Source organism: Trichosurus vulpecula, chromosome 6 (assembly GCF_011100635.1).
Source record: "Trichosurus vulpecula isolate mTriVul1 chromosome 6, mTriVul1.pri, whole genome shotgun sequence".
Taxonomy (NCBI): domain Eukaryota; kingdom Metazoa; phylum Chordata; class Mammalia; order Diprotodontia; family Phalangeridae; genus Trichosurus; species Trichosurus vulpecula.
In genome coordinates, this window is record NC_050578.1 from 230,554,398 (window position 1) to 230,566,432 (window position 12,035).

The following is a 12,035-nucleotide window of genomic DNA, read 5'->3' on the forward strand; positions in this document are numbered from 1 at the left end:
GGACTTCCTGCAGTGTCTGAGAGCCTGCACCTATTTGGGCATTATTGTTGTTTGTTGCTGTTCATGCTTTATTCACCCCTGACTTCGGTTAAGCTGGCCTTCATGTGCCAGCCTTGTTTCATTCAAGGTTGCTATTTGGATGTGATGTCTGCTGAGTTATCTCACAACAAGAGCTGTTCCTCTTTCAGGTCTTTGGAATTCATAGTGTCCACGAGCATGTGCACATTCTATGTACCGATGGTGAGTAGAATCATCTTTGCAAAAAATTTTGTACGTTATTTTGTGTTTTGACCTTGAGCAGGATTCCTACCCACCCCCTAGGTAAGGAAGTCAGGGTTAGAAAACAATCTTTTGGTCACTTTTTCTAACCCCCTCCTCACGCCAGGAGATGAGCAGTGTGATCCTTAAAAATGGCTGCTCAGCAATTTTGAACTATGCCTAAAGAGCTATAAAACCATGCATACCCTTTGACCCAGCAATATCACTACTAGGTCTATATAACCAAAAAGATTTTTGTTAAAGGAGAAAGGACCTATTTGTATAAAAATGTTTATAGCAGATCTTTTTGTAGTGGCAAAGAACTCGAAATCGAGGGGATGCCCATCAATTGGGGAATGGTTGAACAAGTTGTGGTATATGGTTGTAATGGAATATTACTGTGCTATAAAAAATGATGAGCAGGCTGATTTCAGAAAAGCCTGGAAAGACTTACACAAACCGATGCAAAGTGAAGTGAATAGAATCAGGAGAACATTGAACACAGTAAGAGCAATACTGTATAATGATCAGCTGTGAATGACTTAGCTATTCTCAGCAATACAAGGATCCAAGACAATTCCAAAGGACTTATGAGGAAAGATACTATCCACCTCCAGAGAAAGAACTGATGGCGTCTGAATATAGACCGGAGCATACTATTTTCCACTCGCTGTATTTTTTCCCTTTGGGTCTGTATCTTCTTTTATAACATGACTAATATGGTAATATGTCTTGCATGATTGAACATGAATAACGTATATCAAATCACTTACTGTCTCAGGGAGGGGAGAGGTGAGGGAAGGAGAGAGAAAATTTGGAACTCAGAATTTAAAAAAAAATGAATGTTAAAAATGGCCTTTACATGTAACTGGGATAAAATAAAATATTATTTTAAAAAAGATGGCTGCTCAACTACCCAGGGACTGCTGGATCTCACTGCTGCTTCAGTCCAGTGAGAAAATGACTGTATGCCCTGGGCCACCTGTGAACAGGATTGTGGCTACAGCTCCCAATGTATCTACACCTGCTGCTTTGTCACTAGCCTGTCACCACAGGATTTCAAGATAGGTAAAATAGTAAGAGGGTAAAGTAGTTGCATAGTAAAGGAATAAAATAGTAAAAATAATGGATGGTGGGTGATGTCTTGACTTGCATGTAAATTGGATTTAAATGAGGCAGAGTTGCGCAAAATCACCCCCCCCCACTCCCTCTTCCAGGGTCATTGAAGTATAATGGCAAGACAAAAGTCAAGATACCTGGTGATGCAGCGGATGACTTCAGCTTCTTCAATGTCTGACCAACCTCTAAGCTCTCCACAGTGCCTGCTTCAGTCACCTTCATGGCCTTTGGAACAAATTGTTCTCATCTGCCCATTCTGCCAGGGGAAGTCTTCACATGCTTGGGGTAGACACCCCCCTAACTCACCAGCGGGTTTGAGCCCTGTAGGTTGCTCTCAACCTGGTTTAGCCCATGACAGTTTTACTGGGATGTGGCCATTGCACATGCTACAGCTTCTTAGAGCCACAGATGAGAATAGGGTGAGTAGTTGGATACCAATGGTGGGTGGGCAGTCCTGAAAAGGGGTTACTCTGTAAGCACTCATCCCAGAGGTGCTAGTCCTCCCTGAATACCCCCTATACCCCATAGAGTGGGAATAGGAGTATAGTAGCAGCAGCACTTATATAGTACTTTAAGGTTTGTAAAGTGCTTAATTTGTTATCTCTTTTAATCCTCAGACAACACTGTCAAGTAGGTACAATTATCATCTTCATTTTAGAGAAGAGGAAACATGAAACTGGAGCCAAGAGAGATTAAGCCCAGGGTCACATAGCTAGTAATTATCTGAAGTAGGATTTGAACACAGGTCTTCCTGACTCCAAGGCCAGGTCTCTATGTGCTGTACCACCTAGGTGTCTCAGGGAATGAAATGCTGCATACGGGAGATAAGTAGATTCATTCTGGTAGAATATAAAGTACATAGGATGAATAATTTGTAATGAGCTTGGAAAGCTAAGTTGGAGCCAGATTGGGGAGGAATTTATATTTTGAAATTAAAGAGCCACTGAATTTTGAGCTTCTGTGACATGCTCGGGCCAGTGCTTTTGAAATGTCAATTTTAGATAAGATGAAGGGGATGGCTTCAGAAAAGCCTGGGAAAACTTATACAAACTGATACAAAGTGAAGTGAACAGAACCAAGTGAACATTGTACACAATAACAGCAATATCATAAGGATGATCAGCTGTGAAATACTTAACTATTCTGATCAATATAATCATCCACCACAACTCCAAAAGACTCGATACAAAATGCTATCCACTTCCAGACAGAGAACTGGTAGACTAAGAGTGCAGATTGAAGCATATTTTTTTTCCTTGATTTTTCCTGTATCCCATCCTTCCCCCCTGCCAGAATATGGCTAATGCAGAAATGTCGTGCATGACTGCATATATATAATGAACATCCTATTTCTTGCCTTGCCAAAATGTTGGGGCCTGAGGAGGTGAAGAGAGTGAGAGAATGTGGAACTAAAAAAAATTTTAAGGAATCTAAAAAATAAAGAAATATCAATTTAGCAACTTTGGAAAGATGGATTAGAAGAGGAAAGAGGCTAGATACTGAGGCACCAAAGATACTGTGGCAATAGTCCAGGTGAAAAAGATGAGGGCTTGAATTAGGATGGTTGCGGTTTTAGCGGAGAAAAGGGGATGATGTGAGAGATATTGTAGAAGAAAAATCAACAAATGGCAACTGACTGAATTTGGCAAGAAGTGGGCAGGAATAAGAGAGAGAGAAGCACCAAGGTTGACACCTAAATTGCAAATCTGGACTGAAAAGTTGGTAATACCTTTGACAGAAAATGGAAAGTTAGAAGGGATGAGTTTAGGAAGAAAGAGAAGGAATTTTCTTTTGGATATGTTGAGTTTGAGATGGCAGGTAAAGATGTCCAGTAGGCATTAACAAGTAGGCCTAGAATTTAAAAGAGAGAGAAGGACTGAATATATGTCCCTTCTCCAGCCATAGTCTTTGATTTACTCACCTGCACATAATAGATGTGCTAAGGAGTAATGAAATTACCCAAAAAGGCTGGTAATCTGAGAGGAAAAGAAAAGCCAAAGGTTGATTATATTGGCTTTGATACTTCAAAAACCTGTGATTTCATAGGTGTGGACACTTTCTCTATTAGGGGTTGCACAGCATAAGTCCTCTATGACCTTGTATATGATTTTTAAGTCACTGAAAAACAGAATTTGTAGAGTTTACCACCCAACAGCCAACCCAACCTGGTAATGAACCTCTCCAAGTGTGGTGGGGTTGAACTTCTAACAGCAGACACATAGTTATCACTGGGTCTGAACTTGAATTGAAGCCTTTACATCTTGGCAGGACCTGTCAGAGGTTGAGCTCTATTCTCATTACCCTTATGAAGACATGGTCAGCTCCATACTATCCAGACATCCAGCAGGAAATCAGAGGCTATCTGGACAGCTTGCCATTTATTCTGCACAAGCGGCCCCTTTCTTCCCACTTAGAAAAGTGACCCTCTTACTTGGACCTCAAGAGATAGATAGATCATGCCCCTCCCTGCATGGGGGAGTAAAGCTTCTCTAGTCTAGGACTAAGATGTCCTATTTGGTGGGGTGAATGAAAACTCGCCTAATCTATTATATCTGGATGGCCTCAGACCATGCTTTAGATTCCATCTAGGCATCCACCACTGCCACTACAAGTGTGCACATCCTACCACACCCTCAAGCCCTGGCTTTTCACCTCTTGCTCTTACTCTGAGAACATTAAGTAAATAAATACTAGCATTGCCATTGGAAAGGGCTATGGCTCTGCTCACAAATTCCTGTGTCTTCCCAGGGCAAAACTCCCTGCTCTGGCCCACTACTGGTCTGTATGTGTGGTATCCTGCTTTTAGAGTGCAAACTCCTTAAGGAAAGGGACAGTCTAATGTACATTTTTATCCTTGATACCAAGCACAGTATACGGCACATATTAGGTGATTAAATTATTTTTCCTTCCTTCCTTTCTTTATGCCACAATGAGTCACTAGAGGATATTGATCTAAGTGGAGGTATAATATAAAGTGTCCTCCGTAGTAACTGAGGCTTTATTTATCTGCAGTACTTATTGTTAATTGTTTTTGATATCTCTAGTGTACACTGAAACACAGAACTGGTGTAATTAAAAAAAATAAAGTTATCTAAAGTAATTTTCAGTTTTCTTTTAAACTCTGCTTCAATGAAGTTTTTATTTACACTATAAAACAACCTCTTTTATGGTAAAGAGGGAAATACCAGGAAGAGGCATCAGAATCTTCTGGGAAATAAACTCCCCATGATCACTTCAATTTATAGCCATTTATTACAGTCTGCACAGGACTGTAATGAACTGCTGATCATGTTAATGAAATGTGCAGAATCTAAGAGCAAAGAAATTTCCATATCTAACAATGTTTCAAACAGTTTCAGTTTCTTAAGAAATAAATTGCTTGAGCTCTCAGCCCAGGACAGGAATGGCACACAGCCTGCGACTGCGGGAGCAGCTAGCCCGGAGGCCTCCAAACCACAGTCTAAATGTTTGAAACTCGCCTTCTTGAACTTCTGGGAGCCATGATGGCCAGGTAAAACGGCTCATATCACTCCTTTGAATAAACCCAGAGAGCAAAACCTCAGGAGAAACAGAGGAGCGAGAAGGGGGGCTTCAGTAGTGAGAGAAGTAGGGGAGAGGGGCCTTCCTGTGGTGGCGGAAGGAGACTAGTACAGGAAGACAGGTGTCCCAGCAGGCCCCACCTCAGCAGAACGAGAGTAACTGAGCCCCAGGGGGTGAAGCTAACTAATGACAACCCCAGGACCCCAGACTTAGCTTTGCACAACCAGGGGAAGTGGCAGACACCAGCGCAGACAAGAGCTGAGAACACCCATTCTGTAGAACAGTCTTGGGGAAGAGGAGAGCTCCCGCAGCAGTAAGAGCACCCCTCCCCCACACCTCATGAAACCAGAGGCCATAGCACATAAAGCTAGATCCCAACACAAGAAACTTGGGACAGAGTCCCAAATGAGCCCCAGATGCAGAGATCCACTTCAGAAACCAGGAGGGGAAAAAAAAACACCATGAAGAAGAATAGCAAGAAACTTTCAAAGACAAATAGATTCATATTATGGAGACAGGGATGATCAAAATATCAGTTCAGAAGAGGACAGCATGGATACTATACCCACATCTGAAACCTCAAAAGAGAAAGTGAACTGGTCTCCAGACCTAAAAGCATTACTGGAAGAACTCAAGGAAGACTTTAAAAGCCAAATTAGGGAGGTAAAAGAAAAAATGGAAAAAAAAATTCAATGAGAAAAACAAATATTTAAAAGGTAAAATCAGGGAATTGGTTGAGGAAAATCAGAATATAATTGGAGAAAATGTCTCATTGAAAAGTAAAATCAACCAAATGGAAAAGGAGATAGAGAAGATAAAGGAAGTAAACAAAATATTAAAATTTAGAATTGGGCAAGTAGAACCTAATGACTCTATGAGACATCAAGAATCAGTCAAACAAAATCTAAAGAATAAAAAAATAGAATAAAACATGAAATATCTGATTGGAAAAACAACCAACATGGAAAATAGATCCAGGAGAGACGATCTAAGAATTATTGGTCTACCTGAAAGCTACGATGAAAAAAAGAGCCTAGACAGTATCTTCCAAGAAATCCTTAAGGAAAATTGCCCAGAGGTCCTAGAACCAGAGGGTAAAATTGTCATCGAAAGAATCCATTGATCACCTCCTGAAAAAGATCCTAAATTGAAAACTCCAAGAAATATTATAACCAAATTCCAGAACTACCAGGTCAAGGAGAAAATCCTGCAAGCAGCTAGAAAGAAACAATTCAAATTTCACGGAGCTACAGTCAGGATCACGCCGGATATTTCAGCTTCTACATTAAAAGACAGGAGAAATTGGAATATGATATTCTGAAAGGCAAAGGAGCTTGGACCACAACCCAGCAAAACTGAGCATAATTTTCCAGGCAAGGAGATGGACATTCAATAGATGGACATTCAATGAAATAAGGGAATTCCAGACCTTCCTGATGAAAAGGCCAGAGCTCAATGGAAAATCTGATCTCCAAAAACAAAACTCAAGAGAGACATAAAAAGGTAAATGGGGGGAAACTCCTAGTTAATCAATAATGCTAATTAATTACATACTTACATAGGATTACTTTCTTTTATATACATTTATATATATACATATATATATATATATACATATGTCAGTCTTGAGAACAGTATACTCATTGTGACAATCGAAAGGGCTATCCATAGACTGCGGATATCAGTATAAAGTAGCCGATATTATGATAAAAAATGCAATTAAGAGATATAAAGGGGCGGTTCTGGGAGAAGAGGTAAGGAGGTAGTAGAAAAGGGTAATTAATATCACATGAAGAGGCACAAAAACATATTATAGTAGAGGGAAAGAAGGGAGGGAGAAGAGCACAACTGAGCTTTACTCTCATCGGATTTGGTTCAAGAAGGGAATAACAAACCCTGATAAGTATAGAAATCTAACTTGTCCTACAGGCAGTAGGAAGGGAATGGGGAAAAAAAGGGAGGGGGGTGGTCAGAAGGGAGGGAAGAAGTAGCAAGTGGAAAATGGTAAAATAAGGGAGGAGAATCAAGAGGGACTGTAAACTGAGGAAGGAGGCAGTCAAAAGCAAAACTTTGTGGAGGAGTGGGAGAGTAAAGGGAGAAAGAAAAGCATAAATGGGGGGGAAAAAGGATGGAGAAATAGACACAGACAGTAATCATAACTGTCAATGTGAATGGGATGAACTCTCCCATAAAATGAAAGCAGATAGCAGAATGGATTAAAAACCATAATCCTACAATATGCTGTTTACAAGAAACACATTTGAAACAGGGGGATACACACAGGGTAAAGGGTAAAAGGCTGGAGTAAAATATATTGCGCCTCAGGTAAAGTTAAAAAAGCAGGTGTAGCAATCCTAATCTCAGACGAAGCAAAAGTAAAGATAGATTTAATTAAAAGAGATAAGGAAGGACACTACATTCTGCTAAAAGGCACCATAAACAATGAAGCAATATCATTGTTTAACATATATGCACCAAGTGGTATGGCATACAAATTCTTAAAGAAGAGGTTAAGGGAGTTACAGGATGAAATAGACAGCAAAACTATAATAATAGGAGACCTCAACCTCTCCCTTTCTGAACTTGATAAATCTAACCTCAAAATAAATAAGAAAGAAGTTAAGGAGGTGAACAGAATTTTAGAAAAGGCAGATATGATAGACCTCTGGAGAAAACTGAATGGGGATAAAAAGGAATATACTTTCTTCTCAGTGGTACATGGCGCATACTCAAAAATTGACCATGTACTAGGGCATAAAAACCTCACAATCCAGTGCAGAAAGGTAGAAGTAGTCAAAGCATACTTTTCAGATCATGATGCAATAAAAATTATTTGCAACAAACCATGGAAAAAATAAGCTAAAAATTAATTGGAAACTAAATAATCTAATTCTAAAGAATGAGTAGGCCAAAGAAGAAATCAGAGAAACAATTAATAACTTCATTCAAGAGAATGACAATAATGAGACAACATACCAAAATTTATGGGATGCAGCAAAAGCAGTTCTTGGGGGAAGTTTTATATCTCTAAATGCTTACGTGAATAAAATAGGGAAAAAGGAGATCAATGATTTGGGCATGCAACTGAAAAAGCTAGAAAAAGAACAAATTGAAAATACCCAATTAAATACCAAATTAGAAATACTGAAAATCAAAGGAGAGATTAATAAAATTGAAACCAAGAAAACTATTGAATTAATAAATAAAACAAAGAGCCAGTTTTATGAAAAAACCAATAAAATTGATAAATCTTTGGTCAATTTGATTTAAAAAAAGCAAAGAAGAAAATCAAATTACCAGTAACAAAAATGAAAAGGGTGAGTTCACCTCTAATGAAGAGGAAATCAAAACAATAATTAGGAATTATTTTGCCCAATTGTATGCCCATAAATTTGACAAACTTAGAGATATGGATGAAAATCTACAAAAACATAAATTGCCCAGGCTAACAGAAAAGGAAGTAAAATTTCTAAATAACCCCATCTCAGAAAAAGAAATTGAGCAAGCCATCAACGAACTCCCCAGGAAAAAATATCCAGGGCCAGATGGTTTTACATGTGAATTTTATCAAACATTTAAAGAACAATTAATTCCTGTACTTTGTAGGCTATTTGGGAAAATAGATGAAGAAGGAATCCTACCAAATTCTTTTTATTACACAGATATGGTACTAATACCCAAACCACGAAGAGTCAAAACAGAGAAAGAAAATTATAGACCAATTTCCCTAATGAATATTGATGCAAAAATTTTAAATAAAACATTAGCAAAAAGATTGCAGCAACTTATCACAAGAATAATACACTATGACCAGGTAGGATTTATTCCAGGAATGCAAGGCTGGTTCAATATTAGGAAAACTATCAGCATAATTGATCATATCAACAACAAAACTAGCAGAAACCATATGATCATCTCAATAGATGCAGAAAAAGCCTTTGACAAAATACAACAGCCATTCCTATTAAAAAAACTAGAAAGCATAGGAATAAATGGAGCCTTCCTTAAAATTATAAATAGCATCTACCTAAAACCAACAACAAGCGTTATTTGTAATGGGGATAAACTAGATGCATTCCCAATAAGATCAGTGGTGAAACATGGATGTCCATTATCATTCCTACTATTCAATTTGGTACTAGAAACGTTAGCTGTAGCAATAAGAGAAGAGAAAGAAATTGAAGGAATTAGAATAGGCAAAGAAGAAACTAAATTATCACTTTTTGCAGATGATATGATGATTTACTTAGAGAATTCTAGAGAATCAAGTAAAAAACTTCTTGAAATAATAAACAACTTTAGCAAAGTTGCAGGATATAAAATAAACCCACATAAATCCTCAGCATTCCTATACATTACTAACAAAGCCCAACAGCAAGAGATAGAAAGAGAAATTCCATTCAAAGTTACGGTAGACACTATAAAATATTTGGGAGTCTATCTGCCAAGACAAACCCAGGACCTACATAAACATAATTATGAAACAGTTTTCACACGAATACAGTCAGATCTAAATAAATGGAAAAATATCAGCTGCTCATGCTTAGGCCGAGCTAATATAATAAAAATGACAATTTTGCCTAAATTCATTTATTTATTCAGTGCCATACCAACTGAACTACCAAAAAATTATTTTACAGCGTTGGATAAAATAATAACAAAATTCATCTGGAAGAGCAAGAGGTCTAGAATATCTAGGGAATTAATGAAAAGAAATGCTAGGGAAGGTGGCCTAGCCATACCAGATATTAAACTGTACTATAAAGTAGCAGTCATCAAAACTACCTGGTACTGGCTAAGAAACAGAGTTGTGGATCATTGGAATAGGATAGGTACACAAGACACAGTAGTCGATGACTATAGCAATCTACTCTTTGATAAACCTAAAGAATCCAGCTTCTGGGCTAAGAATTCACTGTTTCACAAAAACTGCTGGGAAAATTGGAAAATGGTAGGGCAGAAACTGGGCATAGACCAATATCTTACACCATATACCAAAATAAAGTCAAAATGGGTTCATGATTTAGGAATAATTTTTTGGTAGTTCGATTGGTATGGCACTGAATAAATTAATTTAGGTAAAATTGTCATTTTTATTATATTAGCCCGGCCTAACCACGAGCAACTGATATTTTTCCATTTATTTACATCTGACTTTATTCACAAGAAGAGTGTTTTATAATTAAGTGCTATTATGTGCACAGCACTGTGTTAGGTGCTGAAGATACCAAGACAAAATGAAAATGGTTCCTGCCTCCAAGCAGCTTCTATTCTACCACAAGGAGGCCCTGCCTCAAGTCACCCTCCTCTAGCTCTTTTCCCTTTCTTTGCCAAACTCATAGAAAAAGTTGCTCCTACTTCCTCTCTTCTCTCTGTCACTCTCAAGGACTTCTCAACCTTTTGCAATATGGCTTCTGACCTCACCATTTAACTGAAACTGTTCTCTCCAAAGTTGGCAATGATCTCTTAATGGCCAGACCTGAGGGCCTTTTCTAAATTCTCATTCTTTTCAACCTCTTGGCAGTATTTGACACACCTGGTCATCCTCTTTTTCTAAATACTGAGTTTTTGTGACATTGTTCTCCCTTGGGTCTCCTCTTCTCTCTGCTCCTTGATTTCTTTTGCTGGTTCATCTTCCATACTGTGACCCCTAACAAAGGGCAGACCCCAAAGCTCTGTCCTGGACCATCTTTTCTGTCCTTACATTTTTATTTGGTGACTTCATTTGTTCACATGGGTTTAATTGTCACCTCTGTACAGATGACTCCCAGACCTACGTATCTAGTCCTGGCCTTCCTGCTCAGCTCCAATCCTGAATCTACAACTGTCAGTCAGCCAACAGGCATTTATTAAGCACTTACTGTGTGCCAGACACTAAGTGCAAGAGGACACAAAGAAAGGTAAAAGACAGGCTCTGCTCTCAAGAAGCTCACAGACAAATGGAGGAGACAACAATTATGTACAAATCTTACATATGTGTGTGTATAACATATACGTACACATATATGTTATACACACACACACACACATATATATATGTGTATATATATATATATATGTATACGACAAACTGGAGATAATCAACAGAGGGGAGGCACTAGCACTAAGGTGGAAATGGGAAAAGCTTCCTGTAGAAGGTGGGTTTTTAGCTAGGACTTGAAGTAAGCCATTGAAGCCAGGAGGCAGAGGAAAAAGAGAATTCCAGGCATAGCAGACACACAGTGGAAATTGTCTCGTTCATGGAACATCCAGGAGGTCGGTGTCCCTGGACCAAAGAGCCCATGGGGGTGAGTAAGGTATAAGAAGACTGGACAGGTAGGAGTGGGTCAGATTAAGAATGGTTTTGAACAACAAATAACTGCTTATAGGACACTGCAAACATGATGCATCATAGGTATCTCAACGTGTCCAAAACAGAACTCATTATCTTTCCCTGCAAACTCACCTCTCTTATGAACTTCCTTATTGCTCTAGTGCCCACCATTATCCTTGCAGTCACCCCAGTTTGCAACCTCAGTATTATGCTCAACTCTTCACTCTCCCTCATCCTATAAATCCAATCAGTGGCCATTTGTCATTTCTGCCTCCACCATATCTCTTATCCATCTCCTTTGTCTCACTCATAAGGCCACATACTAGTTCAGGACCTTATCACCTCTCACCTAGACTAGACTTCCAATTAACCCTCCCAGCCTCAAGTGTCTCTCCTGGACATGACTCCCCTACTTAATAAACTGCAGTAATGTTTTTTTTCTCTTTTGAATCGAATACAAACTCTTCTCTTTGGCTTTCAAAGGCCTTCAAAACCTGGCCCCCACCTACCTTTCCAACATACTGTACATTAGTCTGGGATCCAAACAGACTGGTAATCCTGCTGCTCCTCACACACCCTATTCTTACCTCTGGTCCATCCCTAGAGTTCCATTTCCTTCGGACTCAGCTCAAGAGCTCCCTTCTACATGAAGCCTCTCCTGGTCCCTCTCTACTTCCTCCTCCTCCAATCATCTTGTATATATTTGTATACGTATATAGGATCATAGATTTAGGGCTGACGTGGATCTTGGAGGCCAAATCCAACCTCCTCATTTTACAGATGAGGGAGATGAGGCAGGCACCAG